Source organism: Ischnura elegans, chromosome 4 (genome assembly GCF_921293095.1).
Source record: "Ischnura elegans chromosome 4, ioIscEleg1.1, whole genome shotgun sequence".
Taxonomy (NCBI): Eukaryota; Metazoa; Arthropoda; class Insecta; order Odonata; family Coenagrionidae; genus Ischnura; species Ischnura elegans.
In genome coordinates, this window is record NC_060249.1 from 76,378,252 (window position 1) to 76,392,986 (window position 14,735).

Genomic DNA, 14,735 nt, shown 5'->3' on the forward strand with positions numbered 1-14,735 from the left:
GTGCCGAGTAAACTTAAATATTAAGATTTAAAAATTCGTTGAGCAGGTGAATTTATCTCAGATATGCATTTAAACCATAAATTTGGCTGAAAAATTACGCAAAGTGAAAGTGAAAGCTAAATCAATGCCATCTCACACTATAAGACATTACTTTTCCTTTTTTTTGATACAAGCAAACGTATGCGATGGCAAAACGAATTTTATGAGGCTAAAGGAGTTATATTTTATGATATGTATTTAAAAAATTTGGCCTAAATGGGGAATGCAAAATGCTGACAAATCTCCGCCTCCTAATTTATCACAGCTAGAATTTTATCTTTTGCTAATAAATGAAAATATTACTCATGCACAATATTATGCGAAAATTGAATAAACCTATGTTATGAAACGCGGATCGTTTTTTAAATACATTAAAATATCAAAAAGGTAAGGGACATTTTTCTTACATTAATGATTTAAAGTATCTAAACATCGGTTGTGAAAAAAGAGTTCTTTATCGAAAATGATCGTTGCTAAATTTTTAGAGCCATCAAGGATGATGTTAAAAAATTAAAATCGAAGAAGGTTTCTGTGCTTCACAAAATTCAAATCCACTCAACCACTAAAAGGTTTCACTTTGGATTTGTAGTGAAACTCCAGGGAGCTATAAAGCCATAAAAAGTTTAAAGGGGCTAAAAAAAATATTTTGTCAGTTTTTTCACGATACAGCGTCCTCAATACAATTTTCCGCCACTGAATTTTCAAAGGAATGAAGACTCCCTTGATCATGACACTTTAATTTACTTGCTTTGATCATCTGAAATTTCTTATAAACTAAAAAATTAGCTAGGCCCAAATTAGAGAAAATAGTTGGTAGATATTCTAAAAAAAACCAATGCGTTGAAGGAAAGTAAATTTTTTCAAGTACCTCAAACTGCCAAAACGTTATGATACCACGCTTCTACAAAAATGTATACCATTACCAGAGCTTATAACTTAAGTAAAGATTGTTTCATTTTGCTCATTTTGCAATTGGAGCTTCACTCTGCATGTCAAGGGGAACGCTTGGAAAAATCAAAACAAGCCAAAATGAATATAGCAGCAAAAAGATGTAGGAGGTTACGTCAGCAGGTTTTCACCACGTATAGCAACGATTGAAGTATTTAACAAAACAGTGCAATCGGGGTTTTAGACACAAACAACATCTCACAGAACCTGATCTTCACCTCTGTTATTCAGGTAGCGAAGAAAAGTAAGGTGGTGCTGCGTCTTTTAAATAATCATTAATCAACAAATGAAAAAAAAACACCTATATCCTCGGATTCCATTCTTGCTGTCATTTATGATAGGTTCTACGTGAGTTTGACTTGAATGATTAACTGGCATACTTAACAAGGACCCATCATTTTGACGGGCTATCTCTATTTCCTTAATCATATTGCGTAGAATTTTTTCTGCCGTCTTCTTTTTTCTGAACTTTATCTATATTCTGGCAAGTATTTTGTGAAAATATGTATAGCTTAAATTTTTCACATAGTTTTTACATAGAAATTGAGTTGTACTACCTTCACCTTAACAAGTTGTGGACCAGACATTTAATTCCAATCTCATCCGGTGGGGCCGGGCATTTAAAGGAGCTATAACCAAATTGACACTAATACTTGAAAATCCTCACAGCAAATTTACTTTTTAACGTATTTCAGTAAAATTTAAAAGCTTTTTCGTGGTAAGCATTCATATTTTGTTCGTGACGGTAATACGTGTTTTATTAAGAAAATCACTGCTCTATATTACTACAGACCATTTTGATGCTTTAATTAGCACATTTATACATTTAATATTCCTTATTACATTTTGAATGCATATTAGCAGCATATCTTCCCAGTCGAATGGCGTGTGGTAGGCCAGGGTAGGTGAAGCAGGAGGGGCATTACCTGCGTTCATTATTTATTTTGTAAAAAGCTACTGTTGGATTGATATATAAAGGGAACTGTTATATTTATGAAGTAAGTAATTAATATTAACATAAACGAAGATACATTAAAAATAATTACTACCCGTAATGGTCCTTCTAGGTACCCATACGGCCCAAGTCCTTCTAGTGTTAAGGGAAAAGATTGATCCGAAATAGTTCGTTATATCGAAGTAACACAAATATTTTCAATACTTTAATCAACATCTTTTCTATTGGTAGGTAGCCATATAACCAGTGGTGTCATGGTACCGAAATGCTATTCGCCAACGGCGTTCCAGCAATGGTTAACAAAAGACATAATACTCAAATAACACTTTTGTCAATTTAGGAGCCTAAAAATTTCTAATATATGCATTCGCAGCCAATGCAAAAATGTTCTAATAAAATGTAAATAATAACTGGTGATAAAAAAACACAAACACGTCTGAAAAAACGTCCAGGAAAGTGTATTCAGTCTCTGATAATTTTGCCATGACGTCACTGCATATAACCCCGGTCCTTTTAGTGTTAATTGGCGGAACCACCATCTTTTGTTCCAAGAGAAATGTATTTTAGGTGCAAAACATGGAAGAGACAGCTGACTAACGTAAGAGGTAGAGACCGAGCGACCGTCGTGCCACTTGGAGGGGAAACTGCGTTTGTCTCGCGGCGCTGGGAACTACAAACCGTGCAACTTGCATGCTCATCTGTTAGCTGCCGAGCGACCAGATCGGCGCAGTGGTCACGCGGAGACGAACAAGTGACAGCAGCCAGGGCGACATGAATAGGGAACAATCGAGGCGGCGGCAGTATGCTTCTGACTAATTGATGGCCGTGCCGGTCGCGCGCAAATCTTCCAACCATTGCTGTCACCTTCCGTCCCCGAGTTTCTCCTTCAATCCCTCCGCCATAACCCCTCTCTGGGGAAAATCTCGCATGAAGCGTCCAAAACCCAAACGATTGCATCAAGCGAAGGAGAGGTGGTCCATCCGTTGTCTTCGTATTTGTCGCTTAACCTGCATAAAATGCATAGAAAAAAGTCTGCTTATGCATGCAAAAGAATATGAAGACATATAAATCTTTAAAACACGCAAAAACACGGATGTAAACCCTTATTATCGCTCAACCTATTTGTCCAGTGATTTGGCACACCTTAAAAACGTTTTGCTGACACAAAAACATTTGCATAGAATAAAGTTGATTCTAAATTTGAATATAAAGATATAGGAATATTTTCAACTCGAACCCGCACGTGCGCTTTTACATCATACTATTATTAAATTATATTATTAAATTATTAAATTAAAAATTTTCAAGAAAATTTAGATATCAAATACCTCCAAATCTGAAAAGACGGATGGATAAACAGATATCTTGATAAATATTCAGATCAGCCACTCATTCACCTCAGGTATTTCTAATTTGTGGTAAAACCTGACTGTGATTGAAGTATGCCACACGGTAATACTAATAACTTTCTGTGAGAAACCATTGGAATAGTGATCACACCGAAAAAATAAGGCATTGAATTATTTAAAAATATTTAGTTCACATGATTTAAAGCCTAATAAAAATTTTGTTTTTACTAACACACAAGTAATTAAAAATGAAATGAACTTACTTTGAAAGCGATTGAATAATATTTTTTTTAATATTGAAGTTGTCAATGGTTATGGGAAACATATTTCTGAAAAGAGGTCCAGGACATGGAGATGAAATACCAACTCTATATCTACAATAGAATTCCATATAATATTTAATAGTATTTTATTGTGTCAATTAAGGCGTATAACAAAAATGATTTTAAACATTTACTGTGCCTCCGTAAAAGATAACCTGAAACATAATCGTATTCCATTCAGCTACATCCAAGATAAATGAGAAATGTATATTAAGATCACGATTAAACAAAAGTATTTGGTACGCTTAACTGGCACTAGCATTTTGACTTTTTAGTTAAATTAATTTATCGCTCCCGACTTGAATGCAACCGTTTAAAACGTGGTAAAGAACGGGAGAATTTAGAGAACACTCCTTGAAGTCTCCGTCTAGCCCGCAAGAGAGGAACCATTTATCCAAGTGCTTACTTTGAGTCACATTCCTCCACAGAACAAGAAAACGGGAGCAAAAGAATAAAAACATGCTCGCATCATTAGTTTTTGGAGGGATCTTTTGCCTTGCCGGGCACAAACTTGCCTATCCCCGGCGGCAGTAACACTCTTAAGGAACCGCTGCTGAGGGTTGGTTTCGGGGGCACTCGCTGTCAACAACTCAGGGAGGGCCGGAACGCAAGAGGCCCCATTAACCACTCCCTCATAAGATGTAGAGGGGAGGACAGCGTCGTACCTCATCCGTTGTTATCCTTTCCTCCCACGGAAAGAACCACACTCGAGTCGCTCCTTGTAATCAGTACGGGTCAGGATTATACCACTAGAGGGATAATAAAGATTAAACCTCCGAGGAAAAACAACCCTTAAACCTGTTGTCGGACGTTCCATTGTCTTCTAAGCCAGGACTTTGCTTGAGGAAGCGACACCCTTGAAAATCCCTAATTAAAAACACGACATGCGCTAATTAATTCATGGTGCAGCACCGAGGTGAGTGAAGAGACTCCGTCATGATCATAGTGAAAATCGTATTTATTGCACTGTTTAATATTATTATGGTATTAAATAATTTAGGGAGTAAGTATTATGACCAATTAAAGAAATAATAGATCCTAAAAATAGCATTTAAAAAGTGAACATAGGGAAACGCCACATTTGGTCTACGCCATGCATTAGTAAATGCTTTTCTTCCTAAAGAAAAGAATTTTATAGCGTTTTGAACATGACCTTCATTCATGCGGCACCTTTAAATTAAATTAATTCTGCGAGATAAATATAATTAAAAATTTTTAAATGGAAGTAGGTACTTAATAAAACAGTGTTAAAAATATGACTACAAAATATTTGCCGTTATTCTATCGCAAGCTTTATCACAAAATGGCTATTGGATTGTTCATAACTCCCATTATCTATGTGAAAGCTGTAACCCATCTATCATTAATATGTTGGTACACAGTTATCTGCCATCTTATCTTCAGTCTATAGAAAAAATCTGCATTGCATTAGTCCTCTATTCGTAAGAAAGACGTTTTCAACGCCACGGAATATCAATCGATGCATGATTATCCGGCATAGATCCTTAGATAATTCTTAATAGGACATTGTTTACAACCCTATAGAGTCTTCTTGGATTATGAGATTAATAAAAGGCGCAAATGCTGACAATGAGAGCTCTCGTTTGCGTAGGGATTCCACATGACGCACTTCCCAGTAGGCACTTAAATACATCCTGCATCATCCTTTAAGAAATGAAGCAATCTGGCTGCCTTTTGTTAAGTGCTGGTAAGAGGATGACATTAATGCTTCTCTGGGATTTAAATGATGTTTACCCTTAACATGCAGTAACAGCAATTCGAGGGCGTAAAGTTCCATTTGGAAAGTACTTAAATTTCTCATTCGACGGGTAGGTGACTTTTTTTTTATAACACAGGCCCGTGACCTAATTTTCGGATGGCTACGTGTGGTATACATACTTGTGTTGTCACAATATGCTTAGCATTAAAAATAATTGCTACTTTAAAAGATACGCTCTCAACGAAAGAACTAACACCTTAAGTTTGTAAATAATCAGCATAGACTTGCTTTATGGCCCTTACCTTGAAAACATTCTTCGAGTATATGTATGTGAATGCACAAAATGTTGAAAATGCATACTGTCAGCTTATGATATTCAGTGGCATTGAAATTGAGGCCTATTACACTGTTTTTCATAATTTATAGTAATTTCTCATTTAAAAAGATGTTATCTATAATTGCTATCTTGCTGCCTAAACGCATTTATTTTACTAAACCCTCTCATGAAGTCAAGCTCTCCACAATTTTAAACGTATTTTTGCTTGCTATTTATTCTCGTATGCACATTATATTTTCGTTAAAGCAGCAATGTTTCAATCACATATCACAACCATATTAAAATATCGGCGTCCGTCTCATGTTGGTCCTTTTTTAATGAAGAGTAACATAGTATGTCTTAGGTTCCTTACGATGTACCCACATCTTTACCAGGGAGTTTCCTAAGGAGAGACGCATTATAGAAACGGAGATCAGAAAATTCACTAAAACACACTTTAAGAAAATCAAAACTACGGCCAAAAGAGAAAACAAAATGATTATCGGGAGGAGGTAGGTGAATTTATTCACCAGTTCGTTGTGAATTATTCACTGGGATGACCCACAAAAATATTCAATGATGACATGGTAATGATTTTTCTAAATGAAAGCAATATTTTATCTAGGATCCATTTTCATATCACGTCATAGGGAATTTATTCCCCGGGCAGTATTGGTGTTTATATATTCCCCGGCGTGTATTTCAATCTCAAAGGAAAAATATGTGCAATATGGCACCTTATTTTCCATATTGAGTAGATGTTACAAGATGAATTCGAGTGAACAGTTAAAAAAATAAACAACACAAAAGAAACGCATTCTGAGCACTGTAAATAAAACTGGGTCAAGGCAAGTGCCAAAGTGAATTTGGATATCGGAGAGACATTACATGACTGACACGAAATCTTAGGGGAAATATAAAATTAATGGCTCCGCGTTCGCTTCGAGTTTTTAACGCGCCCAGCAACACAGAAGAGGACGGGGTTGATACATGCATTTAATCTGTAAAACCATCAACCGTTTGCAAAATAGAGAGAAAGAGAGACTTGAATAATGCAAACGCTGTGAGCTGTCATTTTTTTAAAACCTACCATCAATCATCCCCGCGGCCACAGCAACAGTAAGTAGGAGAGCGTTGCACACGCAGCCTACAAATTGCTCCCATGATTTTGATAAAGGGATCGCGTCAGGCCCCAGCGCTTATCGTGGCGGGCTTCACGGCCAAGACGGATATTTTTCTACGTTGATGCATTCAAATTCCCGCTGCAGTTCCCTTAGAATATTCTCTCTTACTCAGCCCTTATCTCCAATGAGACCGCTCAGGGGTGACTACTTTGCATGTCGTAATTAAGGTCTAATATTTTGTCACTTTTTTTTCTCTAATTGATTCTGATACCGTTCAAAAAAAGAGAGTGATTCCCTGCATAGGATGCATGTAACATGAGGAAGATGTGTTGATATCCTTCTCTTCGTGAATATCTGATATTTTGATGTACACGGAAAATTTACGCCGACGGATATTAAGATAAATTTAAATGGCTTAGAAATTGGAAACAATATGAATGGCACTTTATAGCTGTTATACTTGGACATAGCTAGCTGAGGCTAATTATCACTTGTAAGAGTTGAGTAAGAGGTACTATTGAGATGGGCCGAGATTACGAAGTCAATACTAGGTTCACATGCGCCTGTAACTATTCAATTACGCATGGAGCTCAGAATCCTATAAAGGTATGGCACTGTGAACTGCCTCTTTTTTTGGTATTCTTTTTTTCAATGTATCTCAATACTTTTAACTACATTCATTTAAGCAGCAGCCATGCAACATTATTGTACCTAACGCTGGTAGCTGAGTGATGAAAGAGGTTTAAATAATGATTCTTTCACAGTAAATAGTTTAAATATTTTTAATGGACCTCAGAACATATTTTGAATTTTGCTGGAGGCACATTTGAGACTAGCGATACAGGAAGACAAATATATCTTGGATATCTCAAAGGAGTCACCCCGTGAAAGTAGTATCGCACTTAGTTAAATATAAAACAAAGCTACGGCTGAAAAAGGCATATAAGGGGGAATATAAGTAGACTAGCTGGCCACCCGGCGGTGATCGGGAAGGATGGTACCAAGAGAAGTGGAAAATCTGGAATTCATGGTTATGTAACAGGATTTTTAGGCATAGGAACAAATCGGCTGATGATAGTATACATATGAAACAGCAAAAATTAAAAAATAAAACGATTTCCGCATACTGCACAATTTCCGTAATCTGCTTATACCCAGCTCCACAACATTGATTATTATATGTCCTTAGGTGAGTAGTCTTAAATACGTGGTGTGAACGCTTACCCAAGCAAAAAGATGTGGACCAAGAGGATTAATAGTTAAGTGTATAAATCAATGAATGTTTTCCATTTCGGAGTGTCAATAGGTGTGCCTGTCTGGTAGGATTTCCAACCACAACCACATTTCCAACCACAGAAGTTGCAATAAGCGGAAATGAGAAAAAGACGCGACGCAAAGGACTTGTCGGAAACAACCAGAAGTAGCATGACAGGCTTTGGAAGCTTAAGATCCACCTACATACTAACTGGTAGCAAACCTTGCAGCCGTATGGAAAGGCATAACTGATTGACAAACAGACATTTGTATACATAGATGATTATGCGAAACACCGGAGCATTACATTCTCTTACAGGGCGAAGAACCCGGCATGAGTTCATCACTGAAATCCACCGGGAAAGCTTAATATCTTGCTTTAATTTGCAGTGTATTTTACTTGGTGAGTGCAACGCACGATACACATATATAAATGTTAGATGAATTGTGCCAAAATATATAGATACCTTGTGGAATGCGATAATTAACAAGGGATAACATTACAAATGAACAGATGACGCAATATTTTTCGAAAACTGAGGAAGCGCTGGAAACATCTTATGGAATGGGTATGGAATGAGAGATGATGGAAAACTGGGTGGGCAACTATGAAAAAATAAAAAAAATCATCAACAATACAATAAGGAAAGATAAAGGAACGGATAACAAGGCGTTACTGAATACAATATCTCAAGTAAATCTTGGTATAGGGGCAAATTCACACAACGCTCATAAGTCTATCATCGTCTATTTGAGACCGCTAACTGTAATTATAGATGGTGAAGCGTGACACTTACAAAAGTTTACGATGGTCTGAATTCCATCATGCGCATTTATAAGTGGTGAAGTAAGCTACGTATTCTATACTACTTTGCTTAGTGTTTTAATAGACAATAACAGGAAAAACTTATGCAATTAAATAAACTAAAAAAATGTTTTTTAGAGTTTAAAGGCGTTAAGCAATAGAGACAAGCTAGCAAAATATTTAATAGATATCCTGGCAGGATATTTCAAAGGCAGCCACCTAATTCAAGTGAGCGTTTTGGTTTGCACCTACGCCCAGAGGGCTGGAAACAAAAAATATAAGGAGTCAGAAACATTCATCTGTGTACAGAGATGATTGTTTTTTAAAAGTATTAATTTGTGTACAATTAGGCTTGAATTTCCCTATGCAAATGAAATGCTTATAAGAAATTTACAATGTAACGTTTCAGAAACCCTTACATGACCTATCACTCACAATTTATTATCATTTTCTAATTTAGCCCACTAACTATCGAAGGTGGGACATAGCTACCCACCCTTTCTACCTTTTTTGCTCTATTATTTTGCTTTACTCGACGAAGCCACAATTGAGGTCTTGGTCGGTAGGATAACCACCGAGCCCTCAAAAATATTCTGGGCCAAACAAGAAGGAAACGCCATGGTGCGGAACCGCAAGAGCAACGTGCAATGATGAAATATTTGAACCGTCGACACGTCGTGACATTTAGGTGCAGAATACTTTATGATGAGCTCGTTTGTAGGGCCTTATAAATGGAATTTGCAGCGTAAGAACCATCGCCGCCATAATGAAAATCAATAAAAAGGATTATTTTGAACAAACGTGATTCGAATGTGAAATTAGGGAATACATTCCATTTTACGAATCCGTTTTCGTATCCATTTTACCTGGATATGAAAGTATTTTTTTCAGTTCCTCTGCAATCTCTCATTAAACCGCTATCCTAAACATGAAAATTTCCAAATCGGAAAAAGATGAAAAGGACTCGAAATTTATTGATGAGACTACATTCATACTATTCTCAATATTTATTTATTCTATATTGCAGTTTAAGCAACAAAACACTCTTCGGATAATTATGCTGCTTAAAGATCATTTCTAAAAACAACTATCCAGGAAGCGTGAAACAGAGAACTATCATAAATACGATGACGCGTTGGAGTATAAGTGCATGAGAGTCTATTATGATTGGTTTGAGGTATGAGGTTTTAAAGATTACATTTAACCAATGCTTGCAAAATTTTGAGGCGGTTAACGGTCAAATAATGGCAATGATAGATAGCAGAAATGAATGTTGTAAGGAAAATTATGAGAAAGATGTTTCTGAAGTACATGAAAATTCATAGAAATAACATTGGGATAAAAGAGAATCTGGAATATAAAATTAGCTAAAAAATGGAAATGATAGGAGAGTGTTTTGAAAAAGTAAAGCGTCGAATAGGCATATCCAGTGATAATAAGGGAATAAATAAAATGGAAAAGGTATGAGGCGAGAGTAAAATTAACGGTTAGAGATAAGTGAGAGTACCAAAAAGTGATGAAAACACGTTATGGGAATAGAAATATTACAGGTTGACTTGCAATATTAATAATATTAGACAAGGGAATAAGTTTTGTAAGACTTTCAACAGCAAATCTTTAACTGTTTACAAAATGATACATGTCTTTCCCAATACTTATGCAATAAACTATCGACCGATATCTAATATCTTGGCATACCATTTATAGTAAACTTGGCGACTAAAAGACTGATAGTCTAGAGTCAACAGTTGAATATTCTTTAAATGCGGAGTAGTTTGTTAAAAGGCACACTTTCGATCTAAAGAGAGGCATGAGACTTTATGAATTCACCAAATCAAATTGACCACCGCCAGAGAATTAAATAATGGAGAAAAGGCGGCATTTCAAGCCGCATAAATGGAACAAAAAACAGACATAAAATCCCGAAAATACTTTCAAAACGAAACTACCACGCCTGATTGACTGACAGCTTATTAGCCGAATTCCACGCTCTACATACCGATGAGTTTTGCCTAGCAAAATTCAGCGGAGAGTTTTCATCGATGAAATGGAATTCGGAGGGAGCAAATCGTGAGTGCTTTTGCGGCCGATAAGGGTTGTAGTGGGTACGTGGGCGTGTGTGTTTTGGCACTAAAGGGATGAAGCCATGTTTGCAGCATCATTCAGTTAATATTCAGCCCGCGCGGACTGCAGAAGCCGGCCAGATCTCCGGCGGAGCGATTTGGAACATTAATTTTGGAGATTTTAAAGCAACGCATCCCATCGGGGAACTGGATGCATCCACTGGATCATACTACGTTGTTCATTAAGGCTCACAGTGCAGGTGACCTTAGGGATGTTGGCTCTGGATTAATGTTTCTTTCATTATCCATGCCAACCGGCAGAACTGGGACACTGGGCACTATTTCTCGCTTGAAAACCCTAGGCCCGGAGGTAGGAGAAGGATTAAACAGTCACTATCACGGCACATTTGCCGCTGCCAATTATCTCATTTAAAAGAAAAAGTAGATTTTGTACAACGATTCCGTAAACTTTTCCCAAGGATGAAAAATTATGCCATTTGAAAAACCCGAGTAAAAAATAAAACGGTCAAAAACAAAGGATTCTGAACCAGCTACAAAATTTGGCGTAAAATTCTCGTAAAAAAAGTCGAAAGCTTATAATTAACTTAACTTAAAACATAGAACCCTGTATTTTTGATATTTAAAATGAATTCCTTGCTGTGCCATACAAATAATGTACTAAAATGTTCGGTTGGGCCATTTAACTCTGCTTAAATTTCAATTAAAATATCTCAAACGAAACAAATCTCAGTAAATTCATCATATTTCCCATTTAAAGGAAAGGTTTTAGAGATATTTATCATGTTGATTTTAATTGTATAATTTATAAATAAATTATTCTTTCAATCTTTGGCAATCAATCTCATATAAAAAATCAACATAACTCTCATCTCATTTCACACTATGCGGAATGAAAAAAGTAGGTCCCAGTGGGAAGACATATAAACCGAATGATCTAGGCACTATCGGGAAGATAGCGACTACTACATGATTCTTGCGGTCAAACATAAAAGTCTATATCTTGCGGTTATCTGCGATTTCCTCATCAACTTCTCCGCATACTGGTGACAAGATTATTGAGCAAAAGGCACCGCGGCTGTTTTGACAAAAGGAGTGAGGTGAGTTGTAGGCTCCCGAGAAGACAATCAAACGGCTTCTTCTCATAAATGAGCAATTTATTCCAGGAAACTAAAGGGTACCATATAAATGAAATTTAAGACGATATAAAGGTACTGAAGATTGGATTTTCGGCGTAGAATCTGACCTCAATATTGAAGTGGGTGGCAAATAATTACCACCTCGTCTTCAACAAGACTTTCCATCAGCATTATGATTTTTACGTCCCATTTTTAACATTCATAACGTCAATACTACGTTAACTAAGCATCATCACCAAGATGATAACAATGGACACAAATGATATTTCTCATTGGAATTGGATATTGCCTAAATTTCTGTTTTATTTTAAGTTTTCCTTTGAAATGCAGAACAGGCAATTAGATGAATCGCAAATAAGTTTAAGAGTTGAGCATGCAGTGGTCTCTTTCTAGGTCAGATTTTAGAATTCCGTCAATATTTAAAACACAGGAAGAGTTTTCATTTTTTCTTTTAATGTACATCATTCACGATTCTATTAAAAATACGTTACAATATGATGCACATCATAATCCTCATAAAAGCTTTCATGCACTGTTCACATAAAAAATACAATTTGAACGCCTATAAAAAGAAACAAAAATTTCTGCTGGAAGGAAAATCAAGGAAAAATATTTAAAAAACCGAGTACAAAATATTTTCTATGGTGTTATTATGTTCAGGAATAAAAAAAATCAAAATACTGATTAGATTGAACTTTCAAATGTGAAATCATATTTCCGACTGGAATTGGATATTGCGTAAAGTTATGTTTTTTTGGGTTTTTACCTACTTCGCAATTAAAAATAAATTTTTTATCTAGTCTATTTGCTGAACTAGGGGAGAATCCATTAATATCAGCTCTTGAGAATATTTAAATTCTATGGGAACTTAGTAATAATAAGGTATAAAATCTATATTTTAGCAAATTTTGTTAGAAGAGACTATAGTAGTTCGTTACTCGAGGTAACGAACCGCGATAATTTTGTCATGGAAATTCTCTCCGATTTAAAAGGACTGAGTAAAAATTCTAAATATCTATGATTACTTCATATGAATACCAAAATCTTTTAGTACCCAGCATTCAGAAGAAATCAAATACCTACTACTCTTTCCTCTTCATGTCGATCATTGATAAATATTCTTATACATGATGTAATGGTCATAGTTATTATCTAAAATAATAACTATATAGATTTAAGCTCAATTTTTTTTCAAAGGGAAGGTGATGAATTGATTTCAATGAAAACCTTATACTGTAATATTTTATTTTGATATAACCGGATTATAAAGGCATGCTTGGATAAATATTTCTTTATAATGGAATAGGTAGTAAAAAGATTATATAAGCCAAAGCTATTAATCGCAACTCATAAATATAGCAATTCAACTGAAGTCAGTCGTTTACCTGCGTAACGACAAACGTGCGAGTTTTATGAGGTATCTGATCTTAAAATCGAACAAAAATGTGTAACTGCCAACACGAACTTTGTGGATTGCTTAAAGAATTTAATAAGATACCAAATCAAATTTATAGTTAACTTACACGCAGTTCTGTTAAATAATAATTAAGGCATTTTAGCAATACATGGAATCAATTCAGAGTTAGACAACATCGGTTTAAGGGCACTCGTGCACCACCTCGAAAACCTAACGCAATTTTGGCTAGTTACGGGGGTGTTTGTCCTTGGTGACAAGTTACTCCAGGAGACAGCTAACTGTTTGAATCAGGCTGAGACTATCAACCTCTCACCAACTTCCAATGAAGCGGAAGTTTAAGCGCGCGGAGCCGCTCAATAAACTGAAGGAGCACACTTGAGTCAGCCAAAGTTTTATTCCTTCTCCTCAATGCTCACCGTCAACACTTGAATTTGAGTGCTCAAAAAGGCAGCCATTTTGAAACTTCTTCGACTTGCTGGGGTACCATCATAGTAACTCTTCTTTCAGGGTTTTAGTGACTTGAAGTTTCACCTATGCTATAAAATGTGCAATATTTTTTTTCGTTTGCAGCTGGTGCCATTGAGGCGGCTTGAAAGGTAGTGAGTAGATATATATTATGCAAAATACTTTTCTTCTTACTTAAGTATCATATGCAATCTACAGGTTCGGATGTATTTCACGCCATGAAAACTTGAAAATAGCAGAGTCAGGTGCTTGAAATAATAAAGGCGTTCTCGCTCTGGGCACTGAGTTTGTATTTTGGTTTTTAATGGCGGATCGCTCAACAGCTAAAAAAATAACATAATTATGAAACATATAAACGGGTTATGTGAAACATCGCTTGGACAAATAAGCAACAAAAAGCCTACATATACTAAAAATGACGTGAGATACGTCGAAATTGGTGTAGGTAAAATTAGTAATACGTCTCTGAACATTCTAAGCAGCCAAAGTGATATCAAAATATAAATGTTTTCCACTATTATTCTATGGAAAAAGGGGAACCGGAGAATTTGCTGCTCATCATATGAGCAAGAAGCCGCCCTTAATTTCATCGAAGAAAAATGCCACAATAGCACTAACCTTCCTTATAGTTGTCACACGGTGTACGGTCAAAAGGGAACCTAATTAATTTATGTATCTTCTATGTGGTTAATTCAGCAAAATGGTTGATTACCTACATTTTATTAAATCAAGGTCAGCTCATAAACATAAAGACGAAATCTATCACTCGAACAAAATCCTCTGTACCACCGCTCAGCCAC